This window comes from Ctenocephalides felis, unplaced genomic scaffold (assembly GCF_003426905.1).
Source record: "Ctenocephalides felis isolate EL2017-DRISC unplaced genomic scaffold, ASM342690v1 CF-g0.4_SCAFFOLD_01886, whole genome shotgun sequence".
Lineage (NCBI taxonomy): Eukaryota > Metazoa > Arthropoda > Insecta > Siphonaptera > Pulicidae > Ctenocephalides > Ctenocephalides felis.
In genome coordinates, this window is record NW_020538040.1 from 121,057,234 (window position 1) to 121,063,404 (window position 6,171).

At 49.0% G+C, this 6,171-nt stretch overlaps 1 non-coding gene across 1 annotated transcript; it reads left to right on the forward strand.

Annotated features, from left to right (window-relative positions):
- The first annotated feature begins 354 nt into the window (after nt 1-354).
- On the forward strand, nt 355-509 carry LOC113378996. Its single transcript, XR_003367307.1, has one exon. It is a non-coding gene; the product is annotated as a 5.8S ribosomal RNA (ribosomal RNA).
- Nucleotides 510-6,171: the final 5,662 nt, after the last annotated feature.

The following is a 6,171-nucleotide window of genomic DNA, read 5'->3' on the forward strand; positions in this document are numbered from 1 at the left end:
TCTTTGGGTGCTAGATGAAAGTCTAGTGTTTTAAAGTCGATTGTAGTAAACGCTTGCGTTAGTATTCTATATACTCTGCACATTTTATTCAAATTGTGCGAATTTGAACATTCGCTTCATTGCGTTGTTTTAAGAAAATGAAAAATCAGCGAAAGCAGATTTTTCAATCTCACACACAGTGAAATATTCATATTTCACTTTTGAAACGAGATTTTGTATCTCGGACCGAAACGCGAAAGCTTTACGGTGTACTAATTGTAACCATAATAATCATACTAGTTTCAGAATCGCCCGAGTTATCTTAAACGATTTCGAGGGGATCACGATCGAAACATGTATAAATATATATAAAATCACCCTGAACGGTGGATCACTTGGCTCGTGGGTCGATGAAGAACGCAGCTAATTGCGCGTCGACATGTGAACTGCAGGATACATGAACATTGACATTTCGAACGCACATTGCGGTCCTCGGATACTGTTCCCGGACCACCTCTGGCTGAGAGTCGTATAACATTACCAGACTGCCGCTTGCTTTAAACGGCTTGCCGGCGAATGATGGAGTTTCGCGTAAATGCGCGCTCCTAAATAATTCACTCAACGTGTGAGCCAGTCCACTTTGCAACATCGGACATTACCGTTCGTTGACGTTCTGCGGGATTACGGTGGGTTGTGTGTCCTAGAGATTTTATATTCTTGCGACCCTCCCGATAACCGGAAACCCGAACTCTTCGTAATGCGGTTTTGTTCGGCAAATTTGGACGATTCAAAGGTTCCTCGTCGATTTTGTGTGCGCTTGCTTACTAACGTTTGCGAGCACATCATAATCATAATACGACCTCAGAGCAGATGAGATTACCCGCTGAATTTAAGCATATTACTAAGCGGTGGAAAAGAAACTAACTAGGATTCCCTTAGTAGCGGCGAGCGAACAGGGAAGAGCCCAGCACTAAATCCCGCGGCCGGAGACGGACGCTGGGAAATGTAGTGTTAGGGAGGATCCGATTATCTCGGTGCGTTGCGGCGAGTTCAAGTCCATCTTGAATGGGGCCATTTACCCATAGAGGGTGCCAGGCCCGTAGCGACCTTTGCGCGTATCGAGAGGATCTCTCCTCAGAGTCGTTTGCTTGAGAGTGCAGCTCTAAGTGGGTGGTAAACTCCATCTAAGGCTAAATATGACCACGAGACCGATAGCGAACAAGTACCGTGAGGGAAAGTTGAAAAGAACTTTGAAGAGAGAGTTCAAGAGTACGTGAAACCGTTCAGGAGTAAACCTGAGAAACCCGAAAGATCGAAAGGAGAGATTCAATGTTATCGTTGTCTTCCATTTATTGGCGTGCGATTGACCGGGATTCGTCCTGCGATACGCCGTCGGTTTATGCGTTAGGCGGCGATGGCATGCACTTCTCTCTCAGTAGGACGTCGCGACCCGTTTGGTGTCGATCTACGACCGCGGCGGTAGCCTGTCACGAATTTATTCGCGCCAGACCCCGCGTGCTCCGGCCGACTGCCAGACGGTATAAATGATATGGTATAGGGTCGCTTTTAAGCGTTCGGCCGGTTGCAAGCACGGACGGTTATTGGCCGTCGGACCTAGTCCGGCATCGATGCCGCCTCGAGCTGTTAGCTACCGTGTTCTCGAACGGACTCTATTACCGGTCAGCGATGCTATTGCTTTGGGTACTTTCAGGACCCGTCTTGAAACACGGACCAAGGAGTCTAGCATGTGCGCGAGTCATTGGGAAATACAAAACCTAAAGGCGCAATGAAAGTAAAGGTTCGCTTAAGTGAACTGAGGGATGACGGACCGCATCTACGGATGCGTGCTCGCAATCCCGGGCGTCTCACTCTCATTGCGAGAAGAGGCGCACCCAGAACGTACACGCTGGGACCCGAAAGATGGTAACTATGCCCGGTCAGGTCGAAGTCAGGGGAAACCCTGATGGAGGACCGTAGCGATTCTGACGTGCAAATCGATCGTCGGAACTGGGTATAGGGGCGAAAGACTAATCGAACCATCTAGTAGCTGGTTCCCTCCGAAGTTTCCCTCAGGATAGCTGGCATTCGATGAGCGAGTCTCATCCGGTAAAGCGAATGATTAGAGGCCTTGGGGCCGAAACGACCTCAACCTATTCTCAAACTTTAAATGGTGAGATCTCTGGCTTGCTTGAATAGTGAAGCCAGAGATTTGGATCAGAGTGCCTAGTGGGCCATTTTTGGTAAGCAGAACTGGCGCTGTGGGATGAACCAAACGCCGAGTTAAGGCGCCTAAACGACGCTAATGGAATACCATGAAAGGCGTTGGTTGCTTAAGACAGCAGGACGGTGGCCATGGAAGTTGGAATCCGCTAAGAAGAAGGGGAGAGGAAGTGGAGAAGGGTTTCGTGTGAACAGCCGTTGCACACGAGTCAGTCATCCTAAGCCCCAGGAGAAATCCTACGTTGATGTTGGTGTATTTTATTTGAATAAAATCTCACACCCATCGGGCGAAAGGGAATCCGGTTCCTATTCCGGAACCCGGCAGCGGAACCGTTTACAAGTCGGGCCCTCGCAAGAGAGTTTGTCGGGGTAACCCAAAATGACCTGGAGACGCCGTCGGGAGATACGGGGAGAGTTTTCTTTTCTGTATGAGCGTTCGAGTTCCCTGGAATCCTCTAGCAGGGAGATAGGGTTTGGAACGCAAAGAGCACCGCAGTTGCGGCGGTGTCCGTATCTTCCCCTCGGACCTTGAAAATCCAGGAGAGGGCCACGGTAGGTGTCGCGCCGGTTCGTACCCATATCCGCAGCAGGTCTCCAAGGTGAAGAGCCTCTAGTCGATAGATAAATGTAGGTAAGGGAAGTCGGCAAATTGGATCCGTAACTTCGGGATAAGGATTGGCTCTGAGGATCGGGGCGTGCCGGGCTTGGTTGGGAAGCGGGCGTAGGCCGATGTGCCGGGCCTGGGCGAGGTGAAATTGTTCTTGTGACTTAGATCCGAGCTCGGTCCCGTGTCTAGGCCCCCGCGGATCTTTCTTGCTGCGAGGTTTCTGTGCCGGCTTCGGTCGGTCAGTCGTACTCTTTGGCCGCCATTCAACGGTCAGCTCAGAACTGGCACGGACTAGGGGAATCCGACTGTCTAATTAAAACAAAGCATTGCGATGTCCCTAGCGGGTGTTGACGCAATGTGATTTCTGCCCAGTGCTCTGAATGTCAACGTGAAGAAATTCAAGCAAGCGCGGGTAAACGGCGGGAGTAACTATGACTCTCTTTATCCCGACACTGGGACAGATTTAGCCAAATGCCTCGTCATCTAACTAGTGACGCGCATGAATGGATTAACGAGATTCCCACTGTCCCTATCACGTAAAAAAAAGACCACGTAAAAACTGGTCTTAAAGATATTAGTAAGCTAATCAAAGTCAGAGGCATACGGCAACTCCAAAACAAAGGAGTTGTCTTAGAGGTTCAAACAAAGCGAGATATAGAAATAATTAAGAGAGCAAATTTAAGTGCGCAAAAATTAGTTGTGGAAGAGCCCAAAAAGCTACAACCACAAATAATTATGTATGATGTAGAAGAGGACTGCCAGGAAGAAAATTCCTGGACTGTCTAATTCTGAAAAACTTTGAACACCTAGAGGAAGCAGAGGCAGAGCTTCTAAGAAAGGAGTGCAAAGTGGTAACCAAATTCAGAACAAAATTTGGTAAAAACAACTGGGTAATCCAATTACCCCGGAAAGCACGCCAGTAGACTACTCAACGAGGGCAGAGTCTACATGGACTGGCGTACATCAGGCTCAGCGAGTATGTAAAAATTCCTCGTTGCTATAAGTGTCATGCATATGGACACATAGCGAGATATGCAGAGTCGAGAAACCTGTATGTGAGAATTGTTGGCAGCAGTGAGCACACCACGAGTGACTGCTCCAAAGATCAAGACGCAAAATGCGTAAACTGCGTAAGAAATAAACGCAAGGAGACAGGCCACAAGGTGACTTGGAAGTTATGTCCTGAGTACGAGAAACAGCTTCAAATTTACAAAAATAAAAATTTAATGGGACTAAAACAGCCCAAGTCAACCTATTCTCAAACTTTAAATGGGTGAGATCTCTGGCTTGCTTGAATAGTGAAGCCAGAGATTTGGATCAGAGTGCCTAGTGGGCCATTTTGGTAAGCAGAACTGGCGCTGTGGGATGAACCAAACGCCGAGTTAAGGCGCCTAAACGACGCTAATGGAATACCATGAAAGGCGTTGGTTGCTTAAGACAGCAGGACGGTGGCCATGGAAGTTGGAATCCGCTAAGGAGTGTGTAACAACTCACCTGCCGAAGCAACTAGCCCTGAAAATGGATTGGCGCTGAAACGTCGTGCCTATACTCGGCCGCCAGGGCACGAGGAGCGTTCATTACAGTTCGTTTTGAAGCCCTGGTGAGTAGGAGGGTCGCGGTGGTGCGCAGAAGAGAAGGGTTTGGGCGTGAGCCTGCCTAGAGTCGCCATCGGTGCAGATCTTGGTGGTAGTAGCAAATACTCCAGCGAGGCCCGGAGGACTGACGTGGAGAAGGGGTTCGTGTGAACAGCCGTTGCACACGAGTCAGTCAATCCTAAGCCCCAGGAGAAATCTATGTTGATGTTGGTGTATTTTATTTCGAATAAAATCTCACACCCATCGGGCGAAAGGGAATCCGGTTCCCATTCCGGAACCCGGCAGCGCGGAACCGTTTACAAGTCGGGCCTCGCAAGAGAGTTCGTCGGGGTAACCCAAAATGACCTGGAGACGCCGTCGGGAGATACGGGGAGAGTTTTCTTTTCTGTATGAGCGTTCGAGTTCCCTGGAATCCTCTAGCAGGGAGATAGGGTTTGGAACGCGAAGAGCACCGCAGTTGCGGCGGTGTGTCCGTATCTTCCCCGGACTTGAAAATCCAGGAGAGGGCCACGGTAGGTGTCGCGCCGGTTCGTACCCATATCCGCAGCAGGTCTCCAAGGTGAAGAGCCTCTAGTCGATAGATAAATGTAGGTAAGGGGAAGTCGGCAAATTGGATCCGTAACTTCGGGATAAGGATTGGCTCTGAGGATCGGGGCGTGCCGGGCTTGGTTGGGAAGCGGGCGTAGGCCGATGTGCCGGGCCTGGGCGAGGTGTGAAATTGTTCTTGTGACTTAGATCCGAGCTCGGTCCCGTGTCTAGGCCCCCCGCGGATCTTTCTTGCTGCGAGGTTTCTGTGCCGGCTTCGGTCGGTCAGTCGTACTCTTCGGCCGCCATTCAACGGTCAGCTCAGAACTGGCACGGACTAGGGGAATCCGACTGTCTAATTAAAACAAAGCATTGCGATGGCCCTAGCGGTGTTGACGCAATGTGATTTCTGCCCGCTCTGAATGTCAACGGGAAGAAATTCAAGCAAGCGCGGGTAAACGGCGGGAGGTAGTACTATGACTCTCTTAACTATCCCGACACTGGGACAGATTTAGCCAAATGCCTCGTCATCTAACTAGTGACGCGCATGAATGGAATTAACGAGATTCCCACTGTCCCTATCACGTAAAAAAAAGACCACGTAAAAACTGGTCTTAAAGATATTAGTAAGCTAATAAAAGTCAGAGGCATACGGCAACTCCGAAACAAAGGAGTTGTCTTAGAGTTTCAAACAAAGCGAGATATAGAAATAATTAGAGAGAGCAAATTTAAGTGCGCAAAAATTAGTTGTGGAAGAGCCCAAAAAGCTACAACCACAAATAATTATGTATGATGTAGAAGAGGACTGCCAGGAAGAAAACTTCCTGGACTGTCTAATTCTGAAAAACTTTGAACACCTAGAGGAAGCAGAGGCAGAGCTTCTAAGAAAGGAGTGCAAAGTGGTAACCAAATTCAGAACAAAATTTGGTAAAAACACTGGGTAATCCAATTACCCGGAAGCCGCCAGTAGACGACTCAACGAGGGCAGAGTCTACATGGACTGGCGTACATACAGGCTCAGCGAGTATGTAAAAATTCCTCGTTGTATAAGTGTCATGCATATGGACACATAGCGAGAGTATGCAGAGTCGAGAAACCTGTATTGAGAATTGTGGCAGCAGTGAGCACACCACGAGTGACTGCTCCAAAGATCAAGACGCAAAATGCGTAAAATGCGTAAGAAATAAACGCAAGGAGAAGGCCACAAGGTGACTCGGAAGTTATGTCCTGAGTACGAGAAACAGC